Below are 20,134 nucleotides of genomic sequence, written 5' to 3'. Positions count from 1 at the left end.
GCGTGCGTGGCCGCGTCATTATCTCCAGTCATGTGCATAATGACGCGGCCACGCACGCGACCAGGAAGTGCGACTTCAGGGGGAAAGCGTGTGTAAGAGAGGAGCCGCTGCTCATCGCGGGCACGATCGGTATAGTGAGTGACAGTGCAGCAGCGGGGACCCGACATTGCGAGCGGACAAAAGGAGGCAGCGGCAGACAGAAACCGGTGAGTGATTTTAATGCCGCTAATTACTGCACGCTCAGCGCAATTAGGGGGCACATAGGCGGACAAAAGGAGGCAGCGGCGGGCACAGATGACAGTGAATGATGCTAATGCTGCCAATTACAGCAAGGAGAAGGCATACCAACGGGGCCCCGACACAATGCGGGTGGTCACAAGGTGGGCGGACACAGGCAATAATGAGCAATGCAAGCGGCTGCTGCCGCTAATTGCAACATGCAGAGGCACAGCAACGGCCCCGAAACAATGCGGGCGGACGGACACAGATGCTTTGGTTGATATTCGGACTATAAGACGCAGGGACTTTTTCTCACACCTTTTGGAGGAGAAAAAGTGCGTCTTATAGTCCGAAAAATACGGTAATGACCAAAATACAAACACATATATATGCAAATCTATTTAAAATTGACCAGAACACACAGGTGTGCCACCACGTCTAGGCCAGATGAAAAGATGTAGGGGATCCCCTAAAGAAAATATTGATAGTGCGCAATACATCAAATATCTTAATGCAAAAAGAGGTGGAAGCGACTCCTAGCAGGTAACATTGAAACAAAACAAAACAAAAAAAAAAAGGAAAAAAAAAAAACCCTTGGAGAAAAATATATCATTGGTTTTAAAGGCCAAGTGTCCAGGACCTAAATGGGAAAAGACATCCTAGTAGAAAAAGCACAGGTGTATCAGATTCCGGCTGTGTTGCTGCAATGTTTCATTGGTTTTAAAGACCAAGTGTCCAGGACCTAAATGGGAAAAGACATCCTAGTAGAAAAAGCACAGGTGTATCAGATTCCGGCTGTGTTGCTATAATATTTCCAGTGATTTGCAGGATCAAAAAGCTGAATAACGGCTGATAGAGAGATTCAATCCATCACAATAGGTGGTCTTACTGCATATGTAATCACAAAATAATTGATGTGCAGGTCCACAGGTCAGGCAAGCTGTCTCATTTTAGAGCTATAACAATGGCCAGGTGCACAGAGGTAGATTGATAGGCACACACTGTATGTGGCAAGCACTTCGGGCTAATAAACAAAAAATTAAAAAATTATATTCACAGCGAGCCTGACACATCCGCAAGCCCCAGGAGCAACAAGCAATTCACCAGAGTTAGTGCCCCAATCAGAAGTATATTCTGAGACAGATTCACAGGTAAGTGTTTAAACCACAGACATATGCAGGTATGGATGGTGTGATATTAAAGTTGATATAGTTCATCCATGGAACAATCCGCCAGTCATCCCTTCAGCAGCATCAACTTGACATCGACAAACTCAAAGTTTCAGCAAACAACAGCATATAGCAGCATATAGGTGCATCCTAGGAAGCTGTTTCAATGATCATATGGTAAGCAGTGGTTACTCCATAGGAGGCTGTTTTCAAGTCACCAGTAGAAATGCATATCATTGAGGTATACTCATCTGAGTAGCTGGTCACTGCAAAGTCCATCCACAAAAGCCCATGTGCTGCCACCACAAGTGTGTCTGGTCACAAAGAGAGCCTTAGAGGCCAACCGGTTTCACTGGTGAGATTACCAGCATCATCAGGGCAGGCTCAGAAGTTTTGCTGTCTGTGGGAGAGAGGAGCCGGCCTAAAATGGCACTGGGCGGCCAGAGGATGCTACCACGCCCCCCCATGACCACTTCCACCCCACCACCACAGGATGCAGGTGGTGAGTGAGAGGTGGAGGCAGAGGCGTGATGCATCCAATTCTCCGCATGTACGCACGGCGTTCCCCACGCGTCCGCATGCGGTGATGCAGATCAAAAGGAGGGAACGCGTTTCCCTCGCGTCCGCATCCGCCAAGCGGATCAAGTAGGAGGGAACGCGTATATGCGTACGACTGTACGCGACCCACAGAGACCCCCAACAGGGCCGCTGGGGAATGCGGCCGACGCAAAAGGGCTCCAGGAACGCTGAGGGGCACGGACTGTCAGGACCGCACCCCCAGATAGACCCCTGTCCCCTATCGGCAGGACAATAGTCTATTTATTATCATTTCATTATACTTTCGTATTCAATTTTTTTGCTTATGATTATTTAATTATATATATATATATATATATATATATATATATATATATATATATATATATATATATATATATATATATATATATATATATATATATACCGTATTTTTCGGAATATAAGACGCACTTTTTCTTCCCCAAAACTGGGGGTAAAAAGTGGGTGCGTCTTATATTCCAAAGGTACGGTATTTTTGCCCCATAACATACTTACCGGATCCTGCCACCGCGATCCTCGCCTCCTTCGTCTGTCCGCCGTCATCCAATGTGGCAGCAGCAGTCATCAGAGGGTCCAGCAATCCCATCCAGTATCCCCGCTCTTCAGTGTTGCCAACTCATCCCTTTAAATACGGACACTTATGAATTATACATGTCTTGTGGCTAGTTAGAGGCAGTTTAGGCACTGATTATGTGTGAGAAGCCCCAGAACCTGTATAACTTAGATGTGTCAGTATTTAAAGGGATGAGTTGGCAACCCTGCCGCTCTTTAAGTGTCCAAGTCGCCGGCTCCTTTTCACTGCAGCCATGCTTGTATGCAGGCTCACGGTGATCACGCGGTGATTACGCGCTGCCGGGGCCGCCTTCCTCCATAGTTACGGCGTCCTCTTCTTAGATACAGTGACCCCTTCTGTGTGACGAGCGGCGCATGTGCGCCGGGGTCACGCATGACGTCAGGCGCACGTGCGCCGCTCGTCACGCAGAAGGGGGCACTGTAACTAAGAAGAGGACGCTATAACTATGGAGGAAGGCGGACCCGGCAGCGTGTAATCAACGCGTGATCACCGCGAGCCTGCATACAAGCATGGCTGCAGTGAAGAGAAGCCGGCGACTTGGACACTTAAAGAGCGGGGATACTGGATGGGATTGCTGGACCCGCTGATGAAACCTAATGGGACCCTCAGATGACGGCTGCTGCGACTCTCGGGTGATGACAGGCAGATGGAGGAGGGGAGGATCGCGGCGACAGGATCAGGTGAGATGCAGCAGGGGTGTAGTGTAGTGTAGTTTGGGTTGGCTGGAGGGGTTACTTAGTGAAGTGTAGTGTAGTTTGGGTTGGCTGGAGGGGTGACTTCGTGAAGTGTAGTGTAGTTTAATTTGGCTGCAGGTGTTAGTGAGGGAAGTGTAGTATACTGTAGTGTAGTGTAGCTGTTGTAGTAGGGGTTAGTGAAGTAATGTGTAGTTGATGGGGGCAGCAGGGGTAAGGGAAGTGTAGTGTAGCAGGTGTTAGTATAGATGGGCATTGTAGCCTAGATAAAGACAGTTTTTGTGGAGTTAGAGGTCCATAAGAAGCCCCTGCACCATAGATGCACCTAGGTTTAGTTTATATTTTTTTCCTGATTTTTGCCCTCTAAATCTAGGTGCGTCTTATATGCCGGAGCGTCTTATATTCCGAAAAATACGGTATATATATATATATATATATATATATATATATATATATATATGCGTACAGATGCACGCATAGCGTTTCCCTCGCGTCCGCATCCGCCAAGCGGATCAAGTAGGAGGGTACGCGTATATGCGTACGACTGTACGCGACCCACAGAGACCCCCAACAGGGCCGCTGGGGAATGCGGCCGACGCAAAAGGGCTCCAGGAACGCTGAGGGGCACGGACTGTCAGGACCGCACCCCCAAATAGATGGTAAGGAGAAAAGGGTGGCCCGAGTGTCCCGCAAGGCGGGGCCCCAGGTCCCCTGGGCCGCCCAGTCGCCATCACCACCGGAGCGCCACCATAGCCGCGGCCAAGTGTGGCCCAGGGCAACAGGAAATGGGGTAGGGGGGGGGGGAGGGGAGGGCCACGGGGGGAGGGGAACGGGGAAGGCCCACAGGCAGGCCAAGGGCCAGCAGGCATTAGCCCAATATATGGTCCATGTCAAGCCAAAGACTGGGCCGACCCCGAGCACCCCCCCAGGGCGCACCGATCCCCCACCGACCACACCCCACATCCAGGACCACCAGCCAGTGTGGCGCGCCGGGGGGGCATAGCTACCACCTCCCACAGGATCAGCAAAGTCATCGAGAAAAGTTACATATTGAAAAAAAACAATATAATAATGCAGAAATATTTCCATTAATAATAAATCCCCAATAGCTATATATATGCGTTCCCTCCTTTTGATCCGCATCACCGCATGCGGACGCGTGGGGTACGCCGTGCATACATGCGGAGAATTGGATGCATCACGCCTCTGCCTCCACCTCTCACTCACCACCTGCATCCTGTGGTGGTGGGGTGGAAGTGGTCATGGGGGGGGCGTGGTAGCATCCTCTGGCCGCCCAGTGCCATTTTAGGCCGGCTCCTCTCTCCCACAGGCAGCAAAACTTCTGAGCCTGCCCTGATGATGCTGGTAATCTCACCAGTGAAACCGGTTGGCCTCTAAGGCTCTCTTTGTGACCAGACACACTTGTGGTGGCAGCACATGGGCTTTTGTGGATGGACTTTGCAGTGACCAGCTACTCAGATGAGTATACCTCAATGATATGCATTTCTACTGGTGACTTGAAAACAGCCTCCTATGGAGTAACCACTGCTTACCATATGATCATTGAAACAGCTTCCTAGGATGCACCTATATGCTGCTATATGCTGTTGTTTGCTGAAACTTTGAGTTTGTCGATGTCAAGTTGATGCTGCTGAAGGGATGACTGGCGGATTGTTCCATGGATGAACTATATCAACTTTAATATCACACCATCCATACCTGCATATGTCTGTGGTTTAAACACTTACCTGTGAATCTGTCTCAGAATATACTTCTGATTGGGGCACTAACTCTGGTGAATTGCTTGTTGCTCCTGGGGCTTGCGGATGTGTCAGGCTCGCTGTGAATATAATTTTTTAATTTTTTGTTTACTAGCCCGAAGTGCTTGCCACATACAGTGTGTGCCTATCAATCTACCTCTGTGCACCTGGCCATTGTTATAGCTCTAAAATGAGACAGCTTGCCTGACCTGTGGACCTGCACATCAATTATTTTGTGATTACATATGCAGTAAGACCACCTATTGTGATGGATTGAATCTCTCTATCAGCCGTTATTCAGCTTTTTGATCCTGCAAATCACTGGAAATATTATAGCAACACAGCCGGAATCTGATACACCTGTGCTTTTTCTACTAGGATGTCTTTTCCCATTTAGGTCCTGGACACTTGGTCTTTAAAACCAATGAAACATTGCAGCAACACAGCCGGAATCTGATACACCTGTGCTTTTTCTACTAGGATGTCTTTTCCCATTTAGGTCCTGGACACTTGGTCTTTAAAACCAATGAAACACTGCAGCAACACAGCCGGAATCTGATACACCTGTGCTTTTTCTACTAGGATGTCTTTTCCCATTTAGGTCCTGGACACTTGGCCTTTAAAACCAATGATATATTTTTCTCCAAGGTTTTTTTTTTTTTTTTTTTTTTTTCCTTTTTTTTGTTTTTTGTTTTTTGTTTCAATGTTACCTGCTAGGAGTCGCTTCCCCCTCTTTTTGCATTAAGATATTTGATGTATTGTGCACTATCAATATTTTCTTTAGGGGATCCCCTACATCTTTTCATCTGGCCTAGACGTGGTGGCACACCTGTGTGTTCTGGTCAATTTTAAATAGATTTGCATATATATGTGTTTGTATTTTGGTCATTAATAAAATTTGTACTTTTATATATAATTTATTTCCTCCTGCTTCCTTAGTCTTACATTGGTCATATTGAGAAGTCTCAGACTTGTGGAGGATTATCTGTGATAGGAATCTTTAGGACCCATTTGTCTAAAAAATGGTTCTGATCTAGCTCTGAAAGATGCCTGAAGAAGAAACTTAACCACTTCCCGACCGCCGTATTGACAATTGGCGGCCGGGAAGTGCACCCCGCAAGGACCGCCGTATTGACAATTGGCGGCGGTCCTTGTAGGGGCATGGGCGGAGCGATCGCGTCATCAGTGACGCGATCCTCCGCCTCCGCCTGGCGCCGCTCACCCGCCGCAACATCCCGCCGGCCATACGGAAGCGCCGGCGGGATGTTAACCCCGCGATCGCCGCATACAAAGTGTATAATACACTTTGTAATGTTTACAAAGTGTATTATACAGGCTGCCTCCTGCCCTGGTGGTCCCAGTGTCCGAGGGACCACCAGGGCAGGCTGCAGCCACCCTAGTCTGCACCAAGCACACTGATTTTACCCCCCCCCCCTGCCCCAGATCGCCCACAGCACCCATCAGACCCCCCCCCCTGCCCACCCCCCAGACCCCTGTTTGCACCCAATCACCCCCCTAATCACCCATCAATCACTCCCTGTCACTATCTGTCAACGCTATTTTTTTTTTTTTATCCCCCACCCTGCTCCCTGCCCCCTCCTGATCACCCCCCACCCCTCAGATTCTCCCCAGACCCCCCCCCAGACCACCCCCCCTGTTTACTGTATGCATCTATCCCCCTGATCACCTGTCAATCACCTGTCAATCACCCATCAATCACCCGTCAATCACCCCCTGTCACTGCCACCCATCAGCCAGCCCCTAACCTGCCCCTTGCGGGCAATCTGATCACCCCCCCACACCAATAGATCGCCCGCAGATCCGACATCAGATCACCTCCCAAATCCATTGTTTACATCTATTCTCTCCTCTAAACACCCACTAATTACCCATCAATCACCCCCTATCACCACCTTTCACTTTTACCTATCAGATCAGACCCTAGTCTGCCCCTTGCGGGCACCCAATCACCCGCCCACACGCTCAGATTGCCCTCTGACCCCCCCTTATCAATTCACCAGTGCATTAATTACATCTGTTCTTCCCTGTAATAACCCACTGATCGCCTGTCAATCACCTGCCAATCACCTATCACCCATCAATCACCCCCTGTCACCCCCTGTCACTGCCACCCATCAATCAGCCCCTAACCTGCCCCTTGCGGGCAATCTGATCACCCACCCACACCATTAGATCGCCCGCAAACCCGCCGTCAGATTACCTCCCAAATGTATTGTTTACATCTGTTATCTTCTCTAAACACCCACTAATTACCCATCAATCACCCATCAATCACCCCCTATCACCACCTGTCACTGTTACCTATCAGATCAGACCCTAATCTGCCCCTTGCGGGCACCCAATCACCCGCCCACACGCTCAGATTGCCCTCAGACCCCCCCCCTTATCAATTCGCCAGTGCATTAATTACATCTGTCCTTCCCTGTAATAACCCACTGATCACCTGTCAATAACCTGCCAATCACCTATCACCCATCAATCACCCCCTGTCACTGCCACCCAACAATCAGCCCCTAACCTGCCCCTTGCGGGCAATCTGATCACCCACCCACACCAATAGATCGCCCGCAGATCCGACATCAGATCACCTCCCAAATCCCTTGTTTACATCTATTCTCTCCTCTAAACACCCACTAATTACCCATCAATCACCCCCTATCACCACCTATCACCACCTGTCACTGTTACCCATCAGATCAGACCCTAATCTGCCCCTTGCGGGCACCTAATCGCCCGCCTACACGCTCAGATTGCCCTCAGACCCCCCCCTTATCAATTCGCCAGTGCAATATTTACATCTGTTCTCCCCTGTAATAACCCACTGATTACCTGTCAATCACCTATCAATCACCCCCTGTCACTGCCACCCATCAATCACCCCCTGTCACTGCCACCCATCAATCACCCGCTGTCACTGCCACCCATCAATCAGCCCCTAACCTGCCCCTTGCGGGCAAACTGATCACCCACCCACACCAATAGATCGCCCGCAGATCCGACATCAGATCACCACCCAAGCGCAGTGTTTCCATCTATTCTCTACCCTAAACACCCACTAATTACCCATCAATCACCCCCTGTCACTGCTACCTATCAGATTAGACCCCTATCTGCCCCTAGGGCACTCAATCACCCGCCCACACCCTCAGAATGCCCTCAGACCCCAGCCCTGATCACCTCGCCAGTGCATTGCTTGCATCTATTCCCCCCTCTAATCACACCTTGAGACACCCATCAATCACCTCCTGTCACCCCCTAGCACACCTACCCATCAGATCAGGCCCCAATTTGCCCCGTGTGGGCTCCTGATCACTCGGCCAATCCCTCAGATCCCCCTCAGACCCCCTTCCGATCACCTCCCCAGTGCATTGATTGCATCTATTTTCCCCTCTAACCACCCCCTGAGACACCCATCAATCACCTCCTGTCACCCCCCTAGCACTCCTATCCATCAGATCAGGCCCAATACAACCTGTCATCTAAAAGGCCACCCTGCTTATGACCGGTTCCACAAAATTCGCCCCCTCATAGACCACCTGTCATCAAAATTTGCAGATGCTTATACCCCTGAACAGTCATTTTGAGACATTTGGTTTCCAGACTACTCACGGTTTTGGGCCTGTAAAATGCCAGGGCGGTATAGGAACCCCACAAGTGACCCCATTTTAGAAAAAGACACCCCAAGGTATTCTGTTAGGTGTATGACGAGTTCATAGAAGATTTTATTTTTTGTCAAAAGTTAGCGGAAATTAATTTTTATTGGTTTTTTTTCACAAAGTGTCATTTTTCACTAACTTGTGACAAAAAATAAAATCTTCTATGAACTCGCCATACACCTAACAGAATACCTTGGGGTGTCTTCTTTCTAAAATGGGGTCACTTGTGGGGTTCCTATACTGCCCTGGCATTTTAGGGGCCCTAAACCGCGAGGAGTAGTCTAGAAAACAAATGCTTCAAAATGACCTGTGAATAGGACGTTGGGCCCCTTAGCGCACCTAGGCTGCAAAAAAGTGTCACACATGTGGTACCGCCGTACTCAGGAAAAGTAGTATAATGTGTTTTGGGGTGTATTTTTACACATACCCATGCTAGGTGGGAGAAATTTCTATGTAAATGGACAATTGTGTGTAAAAAAATCAAACAATTGTCATTTACAGAGATATTTCTCCCACTTAGCATGGGTATGTGTAAAAATACACCCCAAAACGCATTATACTACTTCTCCTGAGTACGGCGGTACCACATGTGTGGCACTTTTTTACACCCTAAGTACGCTAAGGGGCCCAAAGTCCAATGAGTACTCACCTATGGTGAGTTCATAGAAGATTTTATTTTTTGTCACAAGTTAGCGGAAAATGACACTTTGTGAAAAAAAACTATTAAAATCAATTTCCGCTAACTTGTGACAAAAAAATAAAATCTTCTATGAACTCACCATACTCCTAACGGAATACCTTGGGGTGTCTTCTTTCTAAAATGGGGTCATTAGTGGGGTTCCTATACTGCCCTGGCATTTTAGGGGCCCTAAACCGTGAGGAGTAGTCTTGAAACAAAAATGACCTGTGAAATCCTAAAGGTACTCATTGGACTTTGGGCCCCTTAGTGCAGTTAGGGTGCAAAAAAGTGCCACACACGTGGTATCGCCGTACTCGGGAGAAGTAGTATAATGTGTTTTGGGGTGTATTTTTACACATACCCATGCTGGGTGGGAGAAATACCTCTGTAAATGACAATCTTTTGATTTTTTTTTACACACAATTGTCCATTTACAGAGGTATTTCTCCCACCTAGCATGGGTATGTGTAAAAATACACCCCAAAACACATTGTACTACTTCTCCCGAGTATGGCGATACCACATGTGTGGCACTTTTTTGCACCCTAACTGCGCTAAAGGGCCCAAAGTCCAATGAGTACCTTTAGAATTTCACAGGTCATTTTGAGAAATTTTGTTTCAAGACTACTCCTCACGGTTTAGGGCCCCTAAAATGCCAGGGCAGTATAGGAACCCCACAAATGACCCCATTTTAGAAAGAAGACACCCCAAGGTATTCCGTTAGGAGTATGGTGAGTTCATAGAAGATTTTTTTTTTTGTCAAAAGTTAGCGGAAATTGATTTTAATTGTGTTTTTTCACAAAGTGTCATTTTCCGCTAACTTTTGACAAAAAATAAAATCTTCTATGAACTCACCATACTCCTAACGGAATACCTTGGGGTGTCTTCTTTCTAAAATGGGGTCATTTGTGGGGTTCCTATACTGCCCTGGCATTTTAGGGGCCCTAAACCGTGAGGAGTAGTCTTGAAACGAAATTTCTCAAAATGACCTGTGAAATTCTAAAGGTACTCATTGGACTTTGGGCCCTTTAGCGCAGTTAGGGTGCAAAAAAGTGCCACACATGTGGTATCGCCGTACTCAGGAGAAGTAGTATAATGTGTTTTGTGGTGTATTTTTACACATACCCATGCTGAGTGGGAGAAAGATCTCTGTAAATGGACAATTGTGTGTAAAAAAAAATTAACAAATTGTCATTTACAGAGATATTTCTCCCACCCAGCATGGGTATGTGTAAAAATACACCCCAAAACACATTATACTACTTCTCCTGAGTACGGCAATACCACATGTGTGGCACTTTTTTGCAGCCTAACTGCACTAAGGGGTCCAAAGTCCAATGAGCACCTTTAGGCTTTACAGGGGTGCTTACAATTTAGCACCCCCCAAAATGTCAGGACAGTAAACACACCCCACAAATGACCCCATTTTGGAAAGTAGACACTTCAAGGTATTCAGAGAGGGGCATGGTGAGTCCGTGGCAGATTTCATATTTTTTTTGTCGCAAGTTAGAAGAAATGGAAACTTTTTTTTTTTTTTTTTTTTTCCACAAAGTGTCATTTTCCGCTTACTTGTGACAAAAAATAATATCTTCTATGAACTCACTATGCCTCTCAGTGAATACTTTGGGATGTCTTCTTTCCAAAATGGGGTCATTTGGGGGGTATTTATACTATCCTGGAATTCTAGCCCCTCATGAAACATGACAGGTGGTCAGAAAAGTCAGAGATGCTTGAAAATGGGAAAATTCACTTTTTGCACCATAGTTTGTAAACGCTATAACTTTTACCCAAACCAATAAATATACACTGAATGGGTTTTTTTTTATCAAAAACATGTTTGTCCACATTTTTCGCGCTGCATGTATACAGAAATTTTACTTTATTTGAAAACTGTCAGCACAGAAAGTTAAAAAAATCATTTTTTTGCCAAAATTCATGTCTTTTTTGCTGAATATAATAAAAAGTAAAAATCGCAGGAGCAATCAAATAGCCCCAAAAGAAAGCTGTATTAGTGACAAGAAAAGGAGCCAAAATTCATTTAGGTGGTAGGTTGTATGAGCGAGCAATAAACCGTGAAAGCTGCAGTGGTCTGAATGGAAAAAAAGTGGCCGGTCCTTAAGGGGTAGAAAGCCCTAGGTCCTCAAGTGGTTAAAGTTTCGAAAGCTTGCAAAGGAATCTTGTACAGTTAGTCATTAAAGGTATCCCCTAAACAACTTTTGTTGTTATGTCTTTGGATTCTCTCCATGACTAATACCGGACCTGATATCTCCTTCTGTCTCTGCAGGCGATTCGTACCACTCCAATTTGCTCTCAGGAGGTTCAGCAAGTGATCAGGGATCAAGTGAGGTAATTTTCTGCTGGAACATAGTGGTTTTTTTTAACTTTAATTAGAGGCTAGGCAACGGAGCTCTCAAGAATGCATGCTATCTCGTTGCCATCTTGTGTGAAGAAATGGTTAGCAGAAAACAATATTAATGTTTTGGAGTATCCTAGCCAGAGTCCTGAATTGAATCCAATTGAGAATCTGTGGAGGGAGCTAAAGATCAGGGTGATGGCAAGAAGACCCTCCAACCTGAAAGTTGAATGTGCAAAAATGCATGTGGAGACTTGTTAAAAGCTGGTCTGCAATTATAGGAAGCGTTTGATTGCTGTAATAGGCAATAAAGGCTTTTTTTATTGATTACTTAGAAGGGTATGAATAATTTTCGACTGGACTCTTTTTGCTCAAATGTAAATAGAAGCTGAGAATGTTTTTTCCCACAATAATGCCTCTTGTACATCGTCTTATCTTTTGGGAGACACCTACAGTACAGACCAAAGGTTTGGACACACCTTCTCATTCAAAGAGTTTTCTTTATTTTCCTGACTATGAACATTGTAGATTCACTCTGAAGGCATCCAAACTATGAATTAACACATGTGGAAGTATGGTACACAACCAAAAAGTGTGAAACAACTGAAAATATGTTATGATCTTCAAAGTAACCACCTTTTGCTTTGATTACTGCTTTGCAGACTCTTGGCATTCTCTTGATGAGCTTCAAGAGGTAGTCTGAAGGAGAAGGTGTGTCCAAACTTTTGGTCTGTACTCACAGGCGTCCGCATGTATGGCAAAATAGGGCGGACGTCACCCCCTGGCCAGCTGCTGCCCCCCCCCCCCCTCCCAGCCACCTGAACCCGGAAGTATCGATCTGCCAGTCAAAGACAGCTCTCAGGGGGACAGTCACTCTCCCTGGGCAGCTGGATGGTCAGTGACAGCGTGGAGGGGCGGGTGGCTGTGCTGCCAAATTTCTGTCACTGCTGGATCCATAAATAATTGGATGGGCCGGGAGCTGTGGGCTGGGCGTGATTTCATGCTCTGATTCTGAGCTAAGGGCCAATCAGAAGCTGCTGTTTATGTGCTGGGCTACAACAATATGGCGGCACACAGTTGCAGGGACGGAAGCCGCTCTTTCTCAGGGGTGATTATTCAAGCAGCACACTGTACAGGATGGGAAAGCTGCCTACAGCAGCCAGTTGTGCAGGGAGGCTGAGTGATGACAGGGTTCCCAGTGCTCTTTAGCATCCCTGGCTCGCCTTGCTGACACAGCTGAGGAGGTGAGAGAAGATTGCACAGCAGGGGGATCTTGATGTTCTCACAGCTTGCTGGCTTTCCTGTACACGCCGCCCCCCTCCTCCACTATCCTCCTGCAATCTCAGAATCCCCGGGCTGAATATAGCACACTGGAGCCACACAGTCACACTCTCCTGCACTGCATGAGGCTACAAAACAGTCTACAGGTACAACAGTGTGCTGCTGGACAAATGGCTTTTTTTTAATTAATTTTCTGCGGACGCCCAAGTCTGTACTGTATGTCATTTCCCATCAAAAATTACTTGCTGGTTGAACAGAAGTAACTTTAAGTCAAAAGTTGCCAGGGCTATGAATAATAATGGCCAGCACTGTATAACTTTCATGTACAGCAGCCCCCTCTTCTATATATTACTTGCATATAATGCAGCCCCCTCTCCCATATAAAACTTCCATGTAGAGCAGCCCCCTCTCCCATATATAACTTCCACTTACAGCAGCCCCTCTCCCATATACAGTATTCGGCCCCCTTGAAGTTTTCCACATTTTGTCATATTACTGCCATAAACATGAATCAATTTTATTGGAATTCCACGTGAAAGACCAACACAAAGTGGTGTACACGTGAGAAGTGGATTGAAAATCATACATCATTCCAAACATTTCTACAAATAAATAACTGAAAAGTGGGGTGTGCATAATTATTCAACCCCCTTTGGTCTGAGTGCAGTCAGTTGCCCATAGACATTGCCTGATGAGTGCTAATGACTAAATAGAGTGCACCTGTGTGTAATGCAATGTCAGTACAAATACAGCTGCTCTGTGACGTCCTCAGAGGTTGTCTAAGAGAATATTGGGGATATTATATATATAGGGATCACGTTATTGAGAATTTAAAGCAGGCTTAGGCTACAAAAAGATTTCCAAAGCCTTGAACATCCCACGGAGCACTGTTCAAGTGATCATTCAGAAATGGAAGGAGTATGGCACAACTGTAAACCTACCAAGACAAGGCCGTCCACCTAAACTTACAGGCCGAACAATGAGAGCACTGATCAGAAATGCAGTCAAGAGGCCCATGGTGACTCTGGATGACCTGCAGAGATCTACAGCTCAGGTGGGAGACTTTGTCCATAGGACAACTATTAGTCGTGCACTGCACAAAGTTGGCCTTTATGGAAGAGTGGCAAGAAGAAAGGCATTGTTAACAGAAAGCATAAGAAGTCCCGTTTGCAGTTTGCCACAAGCCATGTGGGGGACACAGCAACCATGTGGAAGAAGGTGCTCTGGTCAGATGAGATCAAAATGAAACTTTTTGGCCAAAATGCAAAACGCTATGTGTGGCAGAAAACTAACATTGCACATCACTCAGAATGCACCTCCACTGTCAAATATGGTGGTGGCAGCATCATGCTCCGGGGGTGCTTCTCTTCAGCAGGGACAGGGAAGCTGGTCAGAGTTGATGGGAAGATGAATGGAGCCAAATACAGGGCAATCTTGGAAGAAAACCTCTTGGAGTCTGCAAAAGACTTGAGACTGGGGTGGAGGTTCACCTTCCAGCAGGACAATGACCCTAAACATAAAGCCAGGGCAACAATGGAATGGTTTAAAACAAAACATATTCATGTGTTACAATGGCCCAGTCAAAGTCCAGATCTAAATCCAATCGAGATCTGTGGCAAGATCTGAAAACTGCTGATCACAAACTCTGTCCATCTAATCTGACTGAGCTGGAGCTGTTTTGCAAAGGAGAATGGGCAAGGATTTCAGTCTCTAGATGTGCAAAGCTGGTAGAGACATACCCTAAGAGATTAGCAGCTGTAATTGCAGCAAAAGGTGGTTCTACAAAGTGTTGACTCAGGGGGGCTGAATAATTACGCACACCCCACTTGCAGTTATTGATTTGTAAAAAATGTTTGGAATCATGTATGATTTTTGTTCCACTTCTCACATGTACACCACTTTGTATTGGTCTTTCACATGGAATTCCAATAAAATTGATTCATGTTTGTGGCAGTAATGTGACAAAATGTGGAAAACTTCAAGGGGGCCGAATACTTTTGCAAGCCACTGTATAACTTCCATGTACGGCAGCCCCTCTCCCATATATAACTTCCATGTACGTCAGCCCCCTCTCGCATGTATCACTTCCATGTACGGCAGCCCCCTCTCGCATGTATCACTTCCATGTCCGGCAGCCCCCTTTCCCATATATAACTTCCATGTACGGCAGCCCCTCTCCCATATATAACTTCCATGTACAGCAGCTCCCTCTCGCATGTATCACCTCCATGTCCAGCAACCCCCTCTCCCATATATAACTTCCATATACAGCACCCCTCTCCCATATATAACTTCCATGTACAGCAGCCCCCTCTCCCATATATAACTTCCATGTATGGCAGCCCCTCTCCCATATATACTTCCATGTACAGCAGCTCACTCTCCCATATATAACTTCCATGTACAGCAGCTCACTCTCCCATATATAACTTCCATGTACAGCAGCCCCTCTCTCATATATAACTTCCATGTACAGCAGCTCCCTCTCGCATGTATCACTTCTATGTACAGCAGCCCCCTCTCCCATATATAACTTCCATGTATGGCAGCCCCTCTCCCATATATACTTCCATGTACTGCAGCTCACTCTCCCATATATAACTTCCATGTACAGCAGCTCACTCTCCCATATATAACTTCCATGTACTGCAGCCCCTCTCCCATATATAACTTCCATGTACAGCAGCTCCCTCTCGCATATATAACTTCCATGTCCAGCAGCCCCCTCTCCCATATATAACTTCCATGTATGGCAGCCCCTCTCCCATATATACTTCCATGTACAGCAGCCCCCTCTCCCATATATAACTTCCATGTACAGCAGCTCACTCTGCCATATATAACTTCCATGTACAGCAGCCCCTCTCTCATATTTAACCTCCATGTACTGCAGCCCCCTCTCCTATACATAACTTCCATGTATGGCAGCCCCTCTCCCATATATACTTCCATGTACAGCAGCCCCCTCTCCCATATATAACTTCCATGTACAGCAGCTCACTCTCCCATATATAACTTCCATGTACAGCAGCCCCTCTCTCATATTTAACCTCCATGTACTGCAGCCCCCTCTCCTATACATAACTTCCATGTATGGCAGCCCCCTCTCCCATATACAGTATAACTTCTATGTACAGCAGCCTCCTCTCCAATATGTAACTTCCATGTACAGCAGCCTCCTCTCCCATATATAACTTCCATGTACGGCAGCCCCTCTCCCATATATAACTTCCATGTACGGCAGCCCCTCTCCCATATATAACTTCCATGTACGGCAGCCCCTCTCCCATATATAACTTCCATGTACATCAGCCCCCTCTCCCATATATCACTTTCATGTCCAGCAGCCCCCCTCTCCCATATATAACTTTCATGTACAGCAGCTTCCTCTCTCATATATACCTTCCATGTACGGCAGCCCCCTCTCCCATATATAACTTCCATGAACGGCAGCCTCCTCTCCCATATATAACTTTCATGTATGGCAGCCCCCTCTCCCATATATAAGTTCCATGTACAGCAGCCCCCTCTCCCATATATAACTTCCATGTACGGCGGCCCCCTCTTCTATATATAACGTTCATGTACGGCAGCCCCCTCTCCCATATATAACTTTCATGTACAGCATTCCCCTCTACCATATATAACTTCCATATACGGCAGCCCCCTCTCCCATATATAATTTCCATGTATGGCAGTCCCCTCTCCCATATATAACTTCCATCTATGGCAGCCCCCTCTCCCATATATATCTTCCATGTAGGCAGCCCCCTCTCCCATATATAACTTCCATGTACAGCAACCCCCTCTTCCATGTGCAGCGGCCCCTCTCCCATATATAACTTCCATGTACGGCAGCCCTCTCTCCCATATATAACTTCCATGTACAGCAGCCCCCTCTCCCATATATAACTTCCATGTACTGCAGCCCCTCTCCCATATATAACTTCCATGTAGAGATGCCCTCTCTCCCATATATAACTTCCATGTACGGCAGCCCTCTCTCCCATATATAACTTCCATGCACGGCAACCCCACTCCCATATATAACCTCCATGTACAGCAGCCCCCTCTCCCATATATAACTTCCATGTACTGCAGCCCCCTCTCCCATATATAACCTCCATGTACAGCAGCCCCCTCTTCCATGTACGGCTGCCTCCTCCCCCATACATAACTTCCATGTCTAGCAGCCTCCCTCCCATATATAACTTCCATGTATGACAGCATCTCTCCCATATATAACTTCCATGTACAGCAGCCCCTCTCCCATATATTACTTCCATGTACGGCAGCCCCCTCTCCTATACATAACTTCCATGTACGGCAGCCCCCTCTCCTATACATAACTTCCATATACGGCAGCCCCCTCTCCCATATATAACTTCCATGTACAGCAGCCCCCCTCCCATATATAACTTCCATGTACAGCAGACCCCCTCCCATATATAACTTCCATGTACAACAGCCCCCCCCCATATATAACTTCCATGTACGACAGCCCCTCTCCCATATATAGTCTCCATGTACAGCAGCCCCTCTCTCACATATAACTTCCATGTACTGCAGCCCCTCTCCCATATATAACTTCCACGTAAGGCAGCCCCCTCTCCCATATATAACTTCCATGTACGACAGCCCCTCTCCCATATATAGCCTCCATGTACAGCAGCCCCTCTCTCACATATAACTTCCATGTACTGCAGCCCCTCTCCCATATATAACTTCCATGTACGGCAGCCCCCTCTCCCATATATAACTTCCATGTACAGCAGCCCCTCTCCCATATATAACTTTGTACAGCAGCCCTCTCCCATATATAACTTCCGTGTACTGCAGCTCCCTCTCCCATATATCATTTATTGGCTAACTTAGAGATGGATAAACAGTGAGCTTTCGACTTATAAAAAGCCTTCGTCGGACTGGTCGAAAGCTCACTGTTTATCCATCTCTAAGTTAGCCAATAAATGGTATCATCCTGATTCAAAACTTTTTGCTTTTACTCATGGCTAACACGGTACAACACTTTACTGCTTCTCCCATATATAACTTCCATGTACAGCAGCCCCCTCTCCCATATATAACTTCCATATACAGCAGCCCCATCTCTCCCATATATAACTTCCATGTAGGGCAGCCCTCTCTCCCATATATAACTTCCATGTACAGCAGCCCCTCTCCCATATATAACTTCCATGTACGGCAGCCCTCTCTCCCATATATAACTTCCATGTACTGCAGCCCCCTCTCCCATATATAGCTTCCATGTACTGCAGCCCCCTCTCCCATATATACCTTCCATGTAAGGCTTCCCCCTCTCCCATATATAACTTCCATGTACTGCAGCCCCTCTCCCATATACAACTTCCATGTAAGGCTTCCCCCTCTCCCATATATAACTTCCATGTACTGCAGCCCCTCTCCCATATACAACTTCCATGTACTGCAGCCCCATCTCTCCCATATATAACTTCCATGTACTGCAGCCCCCTCTCCCATATATAACTTCCATCATAGCCCCCAACCGTCCCGGATTGGTCGGGATTCTCCCGATTTGGGGGGGCCCTCCCGCTGTCCCGGGCCCCCCCCTCTTGAATCCCGGCCGGCTGGGCAGATAATGGAGGCGGAAAAACTGATCGGGGCTCCAGCCGCGGTAATGACGGATGCGGGAGCTTCACTGCTTCCTCCCTCCCTCTGAATGCCCCCCTATGTATGTCTGTGTGCCCCCCTCCCCTTCCTGTAGGCAGAGTGAGCGCAGCGGAGCGGCCAGTCGGGTCCTCTTACCGCTGATGCACGCCGCGCGTACTGTCTCTCTGGCATCGGACCTCCATGTGCTTCCTGTGACGTAGGTAAACAGGAAGCACATGGAGGTCTGATGCCAGAGAGACAGTACGCGCGGCGTGCATCAGCGGTAAGAGGACCCGACTGGCCGCTCCGCTCACTCTGCCTACAGGGAGGGGGGCACACAGACATACATAGGGGGGCATTCAGAGAGAGGGAGGGAGGAAGCAGTGAAGCTCCCGCATCCCTCATTACCGCGGCTGGAGCCTCTATCAGTTTTTCCGCCTCCATTATCTGCCCAGGCAACCCCCCCCAACCTAAAAGTGGCACCCTCCTCCCCACCCACAGGCACCCTTACCCTCCTCCCCACCCACGGGCAGGGTGTATGAGGGTGTCTACTTATAAAAAAAAAAAATAAGGGTATAAATATTTAATTAAAAAAAATCTTCAAAAAACGATGGTAGGCGTGTTGGGGGTGTGGTTAGGGGTGTGGCCAGTGTCCCGGTTTGTTATGTTAAAATGTTGGGAGGTATGCTTCCATGTACGGCAGCCCCTCTCCCATATATAACTTCCATGTACGGCAGCCCCCTCTCCCATATATAACTTCCATGTACGGCAGCCCCCTCTCCCATATATAACTTCCATGTACGGCAGCCCCCTCTCCCATATATAACTTCCATGTACGGCAGCCCCCTCTCCCATATATAACTTCCATGTACTGCAGCCCCCTCTCCCATATATAACTTCCATGTCCTGCAGCCCCCTCTCCCATATATAACTTCCATGTCCAGCAGCCCCCTCTCCCATATATAACTTCCATGTACAGCAGCCCCATCTCTCCATATATAACTTCCATGTACGGCAGCCCCTCTCCCATATATAACTTCCATGTACGGCCTCCCCTCTCCCATATATAACTTCCATGTACAGCAGCCCCCTCTCCCATATATAACTTCCATGTACTGCAGCCCCCTCTCCCATATATAACTTCCATGTACTGCAGCCCCCTCTCCCATATATAACTTCCATGTACTGCAGCCCCCTCTCCCATATGTCACTTCCATGTACTGCAGCCCCCTCTCCCATATGTCACTTCCATGTACAGGCAGCCCCCTCTCCCATGTCAGTCGCAGCCTCCAGCAGCTGTAATGGAGCAAATAATGCGATGGGTGGAGCTGTTTGTGTTGATTTTACTTCTATCTCCGGCAATGAGAGTGTAATCCCCGCATCATCTGCTTATTAGATGACGTTCATTTCCATACTGCGTATTTAACCTGCTCAACATGGAGGATTTCCTCTGTGCGTGCGAGATGCAGAGACATCACCCCAACACGCGCCGCCCTATTCTCCATTCTCGTATAATGCTCTGC

The 20,134-nt window shown here is 47.3% G+C and overlaps 1 protein-coding gene across 1 annotated transcript in view; it reads left to right on the top strand.

The window, feature by feature from the left end:
* The first annotated feature begins 11,671 nt into the window (after positions 1-11,671).
* LOC137532296 (NACHT, LRR and PYD domains-containing protein 3-like) overlaps positions 11,672-20,134 on the top strand; it is a 784,203-nt gene continuing 775,740 nt past the window's right edge. Inside the window, exon 1 of the mRNA XM_068252693.1 lies at positions 11,672-11,695. The gene's annotated coding sequence lies outside the window, so the exon portion shown is untranslated. The remainder of the gene's footprint in view (positions 11,696-20,134) is intronic.

The sequence above is a fragment of the Hyperolius riggenbachi genome, chromosome 1, assembly GCF_040937935.1.
Source record: "Hyperolius riggenbachi isolate aHypRig1 chromosome 1, aHypRig1.pri, whole genome shotgun sequence".
NCBI lineage: Eukaryota > Metazoa > Chordata > Amphibia > Anura > Hyperoliidae > Hyperolius > Hyperolius riggenbachi.
The sequence above is the reverse complement of the archived record's forward strand: the minus strand, read 5'-3'. Positions and strand labels throughout refer to the sequence as shown.